The 14019-nt window shown below is 39.7% G+C and overlaps 1 long non-coding RNA gene across 4 annotated transcripts in view; it reads right to left on the bottom strand.

Moving 5' to 3' along the window:
• LOC106505748 overlaps positions 1-14019 on the bottom strand; it is an 842810-nt gene that overhangs the window by 588657 nt on the left and 240134 nt on the right. The gene's annotated exons all lie outside the window — the stretch shown is intronic.

Here is a 14019-nt window from a genome sequence, read left to right as displayed (position 1 = left end):
AAATGCAAATCAAAACCACTATGAGGTACCACCTTACACCAGCCATAATGGCTATCATCAAAATGTCTACAAACAGTAAGTGCTGGAGAGGGTGTGGAGAAAAAGGAACCCTAGTACATTGTTGGTGGGATTGTAAATTGGTGCAACCACTGTGGAAAGCAGTTTGGGGATTCCTCAGAAAACTACAAATAGAACTACCATTTGATCCAGCAACCCCACTCCTGGGCCATCTATCCAGAGAAAACCACGACTCAAAAAGACACATGTACTCTGATGTTCATTGCAGCACTATTTACAATAGCCAAGACATGGAAACAACCTAAATGTCCATCGACAGAGGAGTGGATCAAGAAGACATGGTATATATAGATGATGGAATATTACTCAGCCACTAAAATAACAAAATACAAGCATTCTCAGGAACATGGATGGACCTAGAAATAATCACGCTAAGTGAAGTCAGCCATACAATGAGACACCAACACCAAATGCTTTCACTGATATGTGGAATCTGAGAAAAGGACAGACTGAACTTCTTTGCAGAACAGATGCTGACTCATAGACATTGAAAAACTGATGGGCTCCAGAGGAGACAGTTTTGGGGTGGGAGGATGTGCTTGGGTTGTGGGATGGAAATACTGTGAAATTGGCTTGTTATGATCATTATACAACTACAGATGTGAAAAACTCATTTGAGTAATAAAAAAAAAAAGAAAAAAAAAATACCCTATCCCAAGTAGAGGGCCAAATTCATAGGCATTAACAAATATTTTACAACTTTTTTAAATGTAAACAGTGAATTGACATACATGAAACTAAATAGAACTGATAAATTATTACATTACTCAATTACTTCACTTTAGATATAATTTTAAATCTTCCAAAAGACATTTGCCTCTCATTATCAATAAAAACTATTTGTTTTATCTCTCTGTGCTATATCTAGGGCAATTTTCGTATACCTAGCTTTTAATTTTTTTTTTCCTTTGGCTGTCTTTAATCAAACGATTAAACCATGTACTGAGTTTTTATTTCAATGATTATATTACAATTCTACAAAACTTATTTTGTTATTTTTTAATGTTTTTTAGTATTCCATTTAAACTTGTGTTTGTGTCTGGGCTATACAGTCCTTTGCATAGTTTTTCATGGCTGTCTTACAAACAATAGAATGGTATATCTAATTTTTTTTCTATTTTGATTCAATATTTTATCACTACAAATAAACTATAGAAAACTTACAAACAGGTAGGTCTCTTTGCCTTCTTTCTTTTATGTTATAGCTATCATAATGCTTTGCCTCTATACACACCGAAAACCTGCTGAATTACAATTTTTGCTGTAAACCGTCATGAACTTGAAGATAGATTATTAAATTTACCCAGGTGTTTACATTTTTATTGTTCTTTCATTCCTGAAGTTCTAAGTTTCCCTTCAGTATTATCTTCCCAAAGCCTAGTTAACTTCCTTTGAGATATTTTTTAGGGCATATTTACTGGTAACAAACTTCTAGTTCTGCTTCCTTCCTAATACATCTTTATTGAATACGGAATTCTGGAATTGACAGTATTTTTCCCAGCACTTTAAATACAGAGTACCACTGTCTTCTGACCTCCATTATTCAACCCATTGTTCCCTTGTATGTAACATGTTATTTCCAGACCTTTTTTCTCTATTTTTGGTTTTCAGTGATTTGATTATGATGTATCTGAGCTTATTTTTCTTTGAATTTATCCTGCTTGAGTTTTGCTAAGCTTCTTAAGTCTATATAAATTTGTGTCTCTCAAATTTGGGGAGGTTTCATTCATTATATATTCAATATTTTTTCTGCACCAATCTCTTTCCTTCTGGAACTCAAATGACAAAAATGTTAGACATACTGTTATTGTTTCCAAGGTTCCTAAGACTCTATTCATTTTATATATATATATATATAAATTTTGCTCTATTAAGATTACATAATTACTAATGACCTATTTTTAAGTTCACTGACTCTGTTCATCTGCATTCTGCTACTGAGCCCATCCATGGAATTTTTCTAAAATTTCTGATATTATATTTCAGCTCTAAAATTTCTACTTGGTTCTCTTTTTTTATATTTTCCTATTTCTTTGCACAGAACTTCCATCTTTACATTCACTGAGTGTTTCTATCTTGATATAGAGCATATTAATAGCTGGTTTAGAATCTTTGATCTCTAAACTCTGGGTCGTCTTGGGGTTTTGAGTTATTGTATTTTTCTTTTGAGAATTGGTCACATTTTCCTGGGTCCGCTTTATTTCTTCTTGGTATATTGTACAATTTTTAATTGTGTGTTGCAAATCTTAAGTTACATTGTAAGATGTTAGGTCCTGCTAAAGCCCTAAAATTTATTTTCACAGACAATCAACCCAGTTAGGTGTAGAAGGCAAGTCTGCCTCACTCGTGGGCAATGGCTCCACTGTCAGTTCAGTTTGCAAAGCCTTTGTCATGCTGCTTTGGGTCTTCCCCAAGTTTGCACAGGTCCAGGACAAGCCTGGGATTTGTTCTGGTTCAAACACATAATTAAAGGTCTCTTTCTCCAGCTCTCTCCTATGACATCCCCATACACCCTCTGGTGCCCCTCTTTCTGAACTGCTGGCCAGAAAGATGTAGTTTACCTTAGCATTTAAGAAGGAGCTATGGCTCCGTAACTGGGGCCCCATCTCAATGCAAGATCAAGACCTTAAGAGGAAGAAGTCAGATATTTACTTCTTCAAACTTTGACCCCTCCCCCAATCTGTCTACTTTTATGAAGTTCTCAGGATTCTTAGCTACTTGTTTTTTTGAGCTTTGTCCAGAGTATTGCAATGATCACTAAGAAAAAGGCTATTCTATCTTGTCCAGCAGCAGAAGTCAACTATTTGGTTGTTTATTCAAGTTTCCCTATACATTTTTCATTTTATCTTATTCTTTCTTTATAGGTTCTATTTATTCTATCTAATTATGTGAAGCAAAATTGTATTATTGTCTCTATCACAATACTCTATGATCTCAAGTTACTGCTTATGGTGAATTCTTAACTTGCCTATTTTATAATTTTGTACCATGAGCTCATCTTGAATTAAAATCTTTAGGAATTCTTTGCAACCTGGGCTGTGAAAGTGATCCTTCAGAGTGGCTTTACCTTTGCTTCTCCAGAAGTCCCTGGTAACTCACTATCTAGAGATCAATTTATATGAAATTTTTACATGTGATTTTGGACCACAGAGATGGTATAATTTGGATATTAATTTATCAAAAGGCTTTATTTTGTTTCCCAGTGAGAGCTCAGACCAAAATACAAAAAACAAAACAGACAAATATTTCTTGGCATCTCCCTAAGCCAATAAGCAGTACGTCAAGCTTGTTTGTTTGTTTGTTTGCTTGTTTTTCCACAAAGGGTGCTGCCAATTAGTACAGCAGATCAATGAAAGGGTGGAGATGGATTTGAAAGCAGTGTGTGATTAACACCCTCTCTAACCCACAGCAGCTGGGCCCCAGCAGGGCCCCTTTATCCTTTTAGGCTAGTCTCAGAAACTCATCTTTTCTTACTATCTTTCTGCATTTGCCACTACCAACCTGTCACTCGGTGTTCTCTACCAGCCATGGAGTAATTTCCTCTTCCATCAGCTGGAAGGAATAAATACCTACTCTGTTTATTTCACAGTGTCATTGTGAATTATGAGGCTCAGAGTCTCCATACCCATCTGGTCCCTAAACCAATATAAAAAGATAGACTTGAACTGGAGAGAAACTGAATTTTTTTAAGGTCGTCTTTGCTATCCCAGTGATGGGGACCACCTTAGAGTATAGTCCCAAAGGGAAAATATGCAAATCCAAATTATGATATACATTTATTTCTATCTGGCCTAATGCATACAGATGTCATTGACCTTTGATCCCTGGTCAAACCATGAGTTGTTTTGTAATTTCTTTGGATCTTTGAAGACTGGGGGTTATTATTGGGGTATAATTTTCCTTGAATCTTAATATTTCTGCACATCAGTTTGCAGAGATACTGACTGCCTTTTGTTCTGAACTACCTTTTCAAGGATATTTATATGCAGCCTTAAAATACAAAGATCAAGTTTGCTTACTGCCTTGGAAGATAGAGATAGCATTTCCTTGTGAAGCAAAGGGTAGACATTCTTACTGTCCAGTATAATAAAGAAAATGTCTCTCTCTCAAAAGCAAACATCAAGCATGCTGACTGCATATTATACAAGATTCAGGTTCCCTAACAAATACTGTTCTTCTCCTGTAGCAAACTGACTACATTTGCATCTATCGTCTGCCCTCTTCAAGACACCCCATGAGAACTGGGAAGTGGCCAGGAGGCTTGGGAACTGGCCCAAAAAATGCTGATTCTTTGGCTACTGCCGTTGCTGTAAGTAACACACTCTCCTTTGCCTATGACTCAGTTTCAACTCTACTGGCACCCTTGAAACCATGCAGGCTAAATGGTTAGCCTGCGAGTAGAGTAAAATCTTAGACCTTTAACATTCTTGGCAGTTATATAATGTCTTTCCATGCCTGCCCAACCCTTTTATGGTATTTATTTCTCCAAGAGTGAGATGGTTGCCATGTATCCATATAACATCTGGGCAAATCCTCTTGGGGTTCTATCCCAGAACTGTATGTCTTAATACAAGGAATGGAAGCCAAAAGTGGTCACTGGTTTCTTTGTTTCATCCTGTTACACATATTTATCTTTGGTATGCATACACTCATATATCTGGACAGCTGCAAGCAGAAGCAAACACACACATTATATTCTATGACTACTATATGCCTCTATGCTAAGCCTATACAAATGCATTTATAAACCCCACGAGATTAAGGATATAAAAATCTAACATTAGACCATCTATAAAGTTTTATTATTATTACAAGAGCTAAGGTTAGCCACCCCTGAGCTACCTGTTAGAATTTCCTCATTCCTGAAGAGAACTTTAGTTAAACATAAATCAGTGAGCACTCAGCTAAAACATTTGTTAGAGGTCAGTGAACAGAAGTTTGTTTCCTCTGTCAAAAGCTAAAAGGGACTAGGAACCATGTTTAATCTGTTGATATAAAGTATCATTGTGCCTCTATGGTTTGGTTGTATTTTCCTAACAATCCGGTTACTAAATTGTTAGATTCCAGAACTGACTCTTGACTGAGTCCACTTGGTCTAGCAATGCATATTAATTAATGAACAGGAAATGAGTTATATAAATTCCCTGGCTATCTTATTTTTCTTTTGTATTATTTATATGCTATCAAAATTTGTTCCAGTTGCTATGGATGCATAACAAATTACCCCCAAATTCAGTGGCAGGGAATGGTAATGAGTCATGCTCACTGATACTGTTGGTCAGGAATTTGGATGAGGCACAGTAGGGACAGCTGGTCTCTGCTCCGACATCTAGAGCCTCCCATGGAAGACTAGGAGCTGGAACTGTCTCAAAGCTTCTTCACTCATATCCAGTGTTTGGTGTTGGCTGTCTACTGGGAGCTGTGTCTGTTCTCTACATTACCCTCTCCACGTAAGTTAACCTGTGCTTCCTCACAGCGTGGAAGCTGAGTTCTAAGGGCAAGTGTCTTAGGAGAAGGAACAAATAGAAGCTGTATCTTTTTATGACCTAGTCTTAGAAGTCACATAGCATCGCTTCTGCCACATCCATTGATTAGAGAAGTCGAGTCTGCCCAGATTCAAACAGAGAATGTAGACCTCAAATTTCAGTGGGAGGATATCAGTCACAATTTAAGAAATGCATGTGGGATTGGGATATGTATATTGGTGTGGCCATCTTTGGAAAATACAATCTGCCACAGTATGTATTTGTGGTGATTCTCACAATAATCCTACAAAACAGATGCTTTCATATTCTTCATCTTATAGAGAGAAAATGGATTTTAGGCAAGTTAAACAACCTGGCAAGATAACAACCACTGGTGAACGAGTGCCCACCCTAACACACGTAATGCCTCACACTTGATCATAAGAACAACCATCAGTAAACTTATTCATATTTAAGTTTTGCTTAAACAAAGAATTCCTCCTCCCATAACCAGAGATGATGTTGATCTCTACCTAGAACTGCTGTTTTTCAGGATCTATTAACTCTTCTAGTTGATTTGGCCATTATTTCCCAAGTTCAAATGTGTAACATCTGGCACATGACCTGACTTTTTAAGGTTCTTATTTCAGCTGCCTCTGAGATTGTACTGTCAGAGGAGCGTAATGAGCTTGTACAGCATAGTGGAAACACAAATATGCTTTGGAGGCATATAAACATGGGTTTAAATCCTGGCATTAACACTTCTTGTTTTAATACAGTAAACACATTACTTAACTGCTAAGCCTCAGTTTCTTAACTACTGAAATGGAGATAACAGTATGCTTCTAGAACCTGGTACAGAAAGGGCATATTAATAGAAATACACACAGTATCACTTACACTTGACTCCATATTTTTATGCAGCATCCTAGGAACTTTGATCTAATTAGATGTTTTTAAGTGGTGTTGCATGAGCTCTTACAAATGTGTCATCATAGATGCCCACAGCTTCCTCTTCCAATACAGACACCACCATCACCATCACCACCACCCCTACAGATGAGCTCTAGAAATCACCTGAGGGCAGTGCTTCATCACTACTTTGGTTATAGGTGCTTCTAATGAGACAGTAGCAACAATCCTTCGAGATGTCTTAGAGGAAGAATATTCAAGTCTGTCACTGGGTGGAATGCCCCCTCTACCGTTCCACTTGGGTTACATAGGAAAACAGTGTATTCTGCATTTGCTAGTAATTTCTTTCCCCAGGGGGACTGTACCATCAGTCTTTGGAGCTAGGGTAGAACAGACATGCTTCTGTCCATGACCATAACCATCCTTCCTCCCTCACCCAAACATTTCTTCCTCTTTCTTCACAAAAATCAAAAACACACACAACTTACACAAGTCCCTTCTGCTCAGATCTGCCCATGTTACAGACTCCCCCGACCTGTGACATTCATGCTACCCTTTACACGCTCATCTCTTCTGCACTTCCTCCTCTGATTTTATATCCCAGCCTCTCATCTCTTGCCTTTCTGCTTGTCCTTTGCATTTGTAAATCACAAATCACAGTACATCCAGGTGGGGGTCAGCTTCAGTTAGCTGCTTTCTATGAGAGGAGCTGTTGGCCTGGTTAGCCCATACTGTGTACCCAAATTTTATTATTTAGATCCTCCCAGTGAAGTAAACAGATGTAACATTACCAGGAGGGGCCTTTGCAGACTTTAAAAAATTAAATAAAAAAGAATTCATTGAGAATGACTCAAAACCCATTGTGGAAAAAGAACCATAAACAATTCACATGCGAATAACTCAAGCTGAATGTTATTTGCAGTTTACTCTAAATTCAATTCAATGTAGGGTTGATGATCTCTTACAATTGCTCATCATTAAGACATTTTAATAATCCTTAGCCAGATGTGGCTGAGGGGAGTATCTCTGCCATGATCCTATTTACATGATCTTCTTTCAGATCCAGCTCTTCCATTGCTGAATGCTGAGCCCCTCTGTGTCTGTGTCTCACACCATCTGGGTTGAAGTGGCCACTCTCCTGAGTCAAGACTTAATGTCAATTATTTAATGCCATCTCTCTATCTGTAATTACTCAAAGCTCACTTTTAATTCAAATTCCTCATCAGTTCCATTTTTCGGAGGCTCCTTTCCACACGGATGTTCTACAAACTGCCATCTCTGGCTGCTTGCTGCCATAAATAGCACTCAGTCTCTACATCCTGTGCCACTGCAAAGAGAAGTGTTGTATAGCCCCAGGCATTTTGGTGGGAAGAGAGCTACTTCCAGTTTGGATAGTACAAGAAAAGCTTCCCTTGTTGCCCAGATCTCTGCTACTTCCTGTGTTTCCATGGCAAACTTCCCTCCTGGATGCAGCTGCTTCAGAGGGTTGGGAAGAGAACTATTAACCATTGTGTTCCCACTATGTACATTTTATGCTTTCTATTTTCCCTGCACACTACATTTCACTTTCTGTCCTTGTTCCTTTTTAAGCATCCCTCGTTTTCATAAACACATTTTTTAAGCTCTCTCAATATGTGGGGTGCCTCACTTAATCCCAGAAAAATCTATCTTTTGGGCAGTAAAATACTGGATTCATAGCAGTGCCACTAGAAAAGCATTTTAAAAAATAATAATTCCTCCATTTTTAGAATGAGTAAACTCTTGAACCCCTAAGCAGGGCTGTTGGTCACTCCAGGAAGTCACCAGCAGCTGTAAAAACCAACGAACATAATGAGGATAGTATTTTCCTCATTTTGAATATATTTTCCCCCTGAAATTATGCTCCTTTGCAGCTTTGACATGCCAGCTTAGCCAAAAGGCTTATTGCTGCAAGGACTAAGAGACCATTGATCATCTTTGAGTCATAAATCTGATGTTTACAAGTCCACATCAAGACAACAGTCATGAAAGTCAAGCTTTGGGTAGAGAGAAAAACAAAAAAAGAAAACCACTCTAAGTTGCCCTGGCCTCATTTAACATAGTAAGGGCTGGACCTGGCCAACTGGGGGGCAGGGGGTCTCATCACCACGTGCCTGGGGTAGGAGAACTCAGGACAGTACCTAAGAAGCTGTAGATGTGACTGAGCATCATGGCTCCTCCTTGCCCCATGCCCATCCCTCCTCCCAAAACTGGGATGTTATCCTAGGATGAGGTTTATACAGGTTGAGAGGAAAACTAGAGAGGTGCTTTTGTCTCCTTTCCTATTTGGGACTCAAAGCAAGTTGCCACAGAATAGCTGTGTAAGAGGAACAGCGGTCATCCAACATGATTATGTGGGGAAGGCAGGGGATGGGGGAAGAGGGCTCAATTTAACCCTTCAGAGACTCCCTGAGCCCTCAGTATGGCATCAGAGGTGTCTAGAAGTTTGCACATGCCCTGAGAAAGGAAGTAGGCTATATCTGATGGTATGGGGTAGAGAGTTTACCAAAGAGTCACTGAAAGGGGACCACAGAGGAACCTGCTGGGATAGAGGGACAGCCTGTCCTCAGGAATAGAAGTGACAACAACACTGCAGAGAGGACAGTCAAGTCCCAACTGAACCAAGAGATTACAGAACACATGTCTACCATTGCCAATGTCAGCTGTTGAGCAGCAGGAAAAGCAGTCACCAGGCATAAAAAGGACATCAGTCAGTGCAGAGAACAGAGAAGCCAGGGGAGTACAGACAGGTCTGAGGTGCCCCTTTCCCATTGCTGGGAGGTCAATAGGCCTTCTTGCATATACTGAGAAACTATCTCAGGAAAGGAAAAGAAGAAAATTTTTAATTATGAATGATCATGCAAAAGTTACTATTACCCACATTTGCCAAACTGGGAAATGTGTCTGTTGTCTTCTCATGGTAGGCAGATGCTAAGATGGCTCCCAGTGGTCCTTACCTCCTGGCACTTATGCCTTGGTATAATCCACTGTCTTTAAGTACAGTTCAGACCTGAAGACTTGCTTCTCACAAACAAAAGAACAGAAGTGTTGGGTTGTGACTTTGAAGATCTGGTGTGAAAAAGACTCTGGTTTCCAATTTGTTCATCTCTTTTCCTCTCTACTTTGCTTGTTCTGATGAAACAAGCGACCATGCTGTAAGCTGCTGAGTAAAGAGATCCATGTGGCAAGGGACTAAGGGAGATTTCTGGCCAACAGCTAGAAAAGAACTGAGGCCCTCAGTCCTGTATGTCACAAGGAAATAAATCCTGCCACCTGACATGGATGAGCTTGAAAGACTGTTCCTCAGTCTAGACTTTAGATGAAACCCAGCTCAAGTAACCAATTCATCTCAGTTTTCTCAACACTTTCCTAGTGTGAGCAATCAAAGTCCCACATCCCAGGAAACCACAGTCTTGAGCGATCCCACACAGTTGGTCACCCTAGATGGCACCTTGAATGTAGCTTTCTGAAAGACCCTGAACCAGGAGTTCCTGTTGTGGCTCAGTGCATTAAGAACCCAACTAGCATCCATGAGGGTGTGGGTTCAATCCCTGGCATCGTTCAGTGGGTTAAAGAATCTGGCATTGCCATAAGCTGTGATGTAGGTCACAGACATGGCTCAGATCTGGCAGCATTACTGTGGCTTTGGTGCAGGTTGGCAGCTGCAGCTCTAATTCAACCCCTAGCCTGGGAACTTCCATATGCCATGGGTGTGGTCCTAAAAAAATATGAAAAAGAAAGACCCTGACTCAGAGGACCAAGCAAAGCCACACCCAGATTCATGACCTAGAAGTAATGAGATAATAAATGTTTCTTGTTTTAAACTGCTGCGCTATACAGTAACTTGTTATGCAGCAACTGATAACTAATACATTCTTCATTGCTCAACAGATTAAAAGTCAAGAGAAAGATCAGGCCAGCTATAGAAAAACAATGAAGCCGCATTTTCCCTGTGCATCTGTATGTAGTAAGAGTTAAATTTGTAACACATTAACAGTGTACTGCACTCCTAAACAATTGATTCAGTATTCCATAAGGAGAATTAGGTATTCAATTTTATTTATTTTTCTTTTTTTTTTTTAGGGCCACACCCATGGCATATGGAGATTCCCAGGCTGGGGATCTAATCAGAACTACAGCTGCTGCCCTACACCACAGCCATAGCAACGCCAGATCTGACCCAAGTCTGCAACCTATACCACAGCTCATGGCAAAGCCAGATCCTTAACCCACTGAGCAAGGCCAGGGATTGAACCCGCAACCTCATGGCTCCTAGTCAGATTCGTTTCCACTGCACCATGACAGGAACTCCAGTTACTCAATTTTAAAAGCAAATTTAAGACATACAGTTAAAAATCACCTGAAAGAGATCAAAAATTTCTATCACAAACTTAATTTCCTTTCTAGATCATCTAAACATAGACTAAATAAATTATCCGGGTCATGCAATGAATCTGTCTAATACGTACGACCAGAATTAAGAGCTCTCCATATCTCAGGAAGCAAGTAAATCATCAAGTCAATATTGAGTATGAGTGGGAACTCTTCAAATTTTCTCCTGGCACAAGAAGTTGTCATTGTTTAGCCAACCTACTACACAGAGATCAGTGCTATACCATGCAGTCTGGCATTCAACAAACACTAATTCATGATTATGAGGCATACAACACAGTCTACTAAGATCCTGTATATTTTCAGTGATAAGTCACTATCATAGGCAGTGGCTGAATGATTAAGTTGGGGCATGGAGAAATATACCACGGAGGCCTACACAAATGCATTGATTTCATCTGAAATTAAAAACAATGATAGCCACAGCCATAAATATTTGTACAGGGTTTCATAGCTCAGGAAGATTTGCACACTTTAAGCCAAAGATTCTTACACTTCTACTCTGAAAGGCACAAAGGACTGAAAGAATTCCTCTTATTTCCATTCGATAAAGAAACATTGAAGTTATAAAGATTTAAATGATTCTTCCGAAGTCACAGATCTGAGATTCAAATCCAGACATCTTCCAGTGGCAAGTGCTACTCTGTTTCCTCCCCAGCAGCAGAAAGAAAGTCAAAATATTTATGAAATATCCAATTTCCCACTTTCACTGGGAAATGATCTAGGAAGAACTGTGGAAGGCAGAGAGGATCTAGAAAGTATATTTATGGAAACAGCAGAAGCGTTATGCATCATTGTGGGATTTTTCTTTCCCTATGCCCTGGGAGTCCCTGAAACACTGCTCCAGTAACAGTGACTGTCTAGGTCCAGATGTAGAATAAATTCTTATTGAAGTGTCATACAAATAGACAATCTAGAATTACTGAGAGTAAGTTACATTAGAAATCTGAAAAACACATAGCAAAAGTGTATTTTGGCAAGTGCCTTGAAGAATGGTAAATTCAATTCAACATATAGTGATTTAGTCTGCCTCCCATAAGCCAGGAAATAGTATTCCAAACTTGTGTTGTCCAGTGTGGTAGCCAATATTCACACACGGCTATTAAGGCAAAATTAAAGACACCAAAAATCCAGTTCCCAGTCACACTAGCCACATTTCAAGGCACTCAATAGCCATAGGAGGTTAGTAGCTAATTATAGAACAATTCCATGATCACAAAAAATTCTACTGAACAATGTTACTAGACTCTGAAGAAGAAATAACCAAGTCTCCCAAAGTAGCTCACATTCTCATAGAGAAAACACTCCACATGTACTCTAAAAATGCAGGAGTGTAACACTGGTCAGGCTCTCTAACAATGTCTTATAGGAGGTAACACAAAACTTCTGAAAGCATTCCAAATAGGTACAAGCTAATTAGAGGCTTTTCTCATCCCTTAAAGATGTCATGACATGTATCAAAATGTGATGCCTTCCATTTTCCTCATCGTACCAAGATTCTGCAGGGACCACACACCAGAATTAACATAAAATACTAGATAGTCTCTACAGCAGAAGTGTATTTCCTGTGCGTGGCCATCCTAAAGAACATGCCAGTCACCACAGTAGCCACAGCATAGGCTGCCCCTTATCCGTGAGAAAGGTCTGCCAGATTCACAGACTTCAATTGTTGACCCAGTCACTGGCTGGGTGTGCCTGAGAGCAGGAGGGTTGGAAGTAGAGGAGCAAGTGGTAACATGACTCAAGAAACCAGTGATCTGGGTGGTTACGTGTCATAGCAGTGAGCTCTCAGGACCCACCCTTCCTAGGTCAGCACCCTGGTCTTGAGCAGGGTTGTCTGGCTTCAGCTAGATGTCAGCAGAGCAGTCTGGCACATGACTCAGAGAGTTCTCCAGCCAATCTCACTGCTCCATACAGCCCCATCCTGTTTGTCCATTAGAGGTAAGCTTCTCTCTACCTCCGAAGCATCTCTGGTGTACTGGTCAGAAACGATCCCAATATTCAGCAGGGATCAGTGTGAGAAGGATGGAAACTTGAAAATCATCTTTCCCACACTCTGAATCTCAGAGAGGCACAAATAGAAGTGAAAGTCTTAAGGTCACTAGAACCAGGGTATCAGTGTCTGCACTTGTGAAATAAATGTTTCCACACAGAGATGTCATGGGGCCTCAGATGTCATGGTATTTCACCAGCATGACAGTCACCAACACTGCACTGTGCTCCTGTGCTGTCCCAGAAGCCAGTTCCCCACACCACCCTGCTGTGAGCAGTACCAGTGTTTAACTGTTCTCCGATGGGCAGGCTTATTTCTTTCTGCACTGTTCCTGTTTTAATCAAGGAACAACTCCCAATCAAAGACTTAGTCATTCTTCATGGGAAACACAACAGAAGCCCTTAGTAGGTATAGACCCCAACAAGAAAAATTCAGTTTGGGAAAAAAGATCAAGGCCTGTTGCCCCAAAACACTATAACTGGTAAAATCTCTACTATCATAAAACCTGATTCATCCAGGTCACACTGTCATTATAATTTCATTCTTGGAGGGTTTTAAATACTTCCAAATTTCAGTCACACAAGCTTCAGATGTGAATGGTCAACCCATAATCAGCTACTAATGCCTTAATAAGGATTAGGGTACAGCTCCCCAGATTAAGAATGGGACACCAGATGAACCCTATAAATTTAGCTCCCTATGAGTGGAAAGAGCCTCACAGAGGGAAATGTAGGATCAAATACAAAAACTTAACATACACTGAGATTGTGTATAGGGCAGGCTTCATATCTAATTGATAAAAAAAAATGAAGTTTTTTAATAGGTCACTGGCTCTTTAAATCCCAGTCTTGAAAAATCAGCCAGTGAACTAGTTTATGAGTCTGTGGGTACAGCACAGTGAAACATTTAATCAGGGAACAGAAAATCTCTGGAACAAATAAGCCACATGAATGCCTAGAAGTGGAAATGTTAACTAGTGATGTAAGTTCAGAGTACAGCTGTGTCCAAATGAGTCGGGCTTCTGGCCCAACAAGCAAAGTCTGTGAAAAGATATAGAAGAATTATATTGTTTTTCCTGAACTCAAAACAGTGGACTTTTGCCATGTTAATTCAGAGTTTCTGGGATGAGATAACAAGAAATTAAGAAAGCAGAATGGAATG

Source organism: Sus scrofa, chromosome 13 (assembly GCF_000003025.6).
Source record: "Sus scrofa isolate TJ Tabasco breed Duroc chromosome 13, Sscrofa11.1, whole genome shotgun sequence".
NCBI lineage: Eukaryota > Metazoa > Chordata > Mammalia > Artiodactyla > Suidae > Sus > Sus scrofa.
This window is presented reverse-complemented; position numbering and strand designations above follow the sequence as displayed.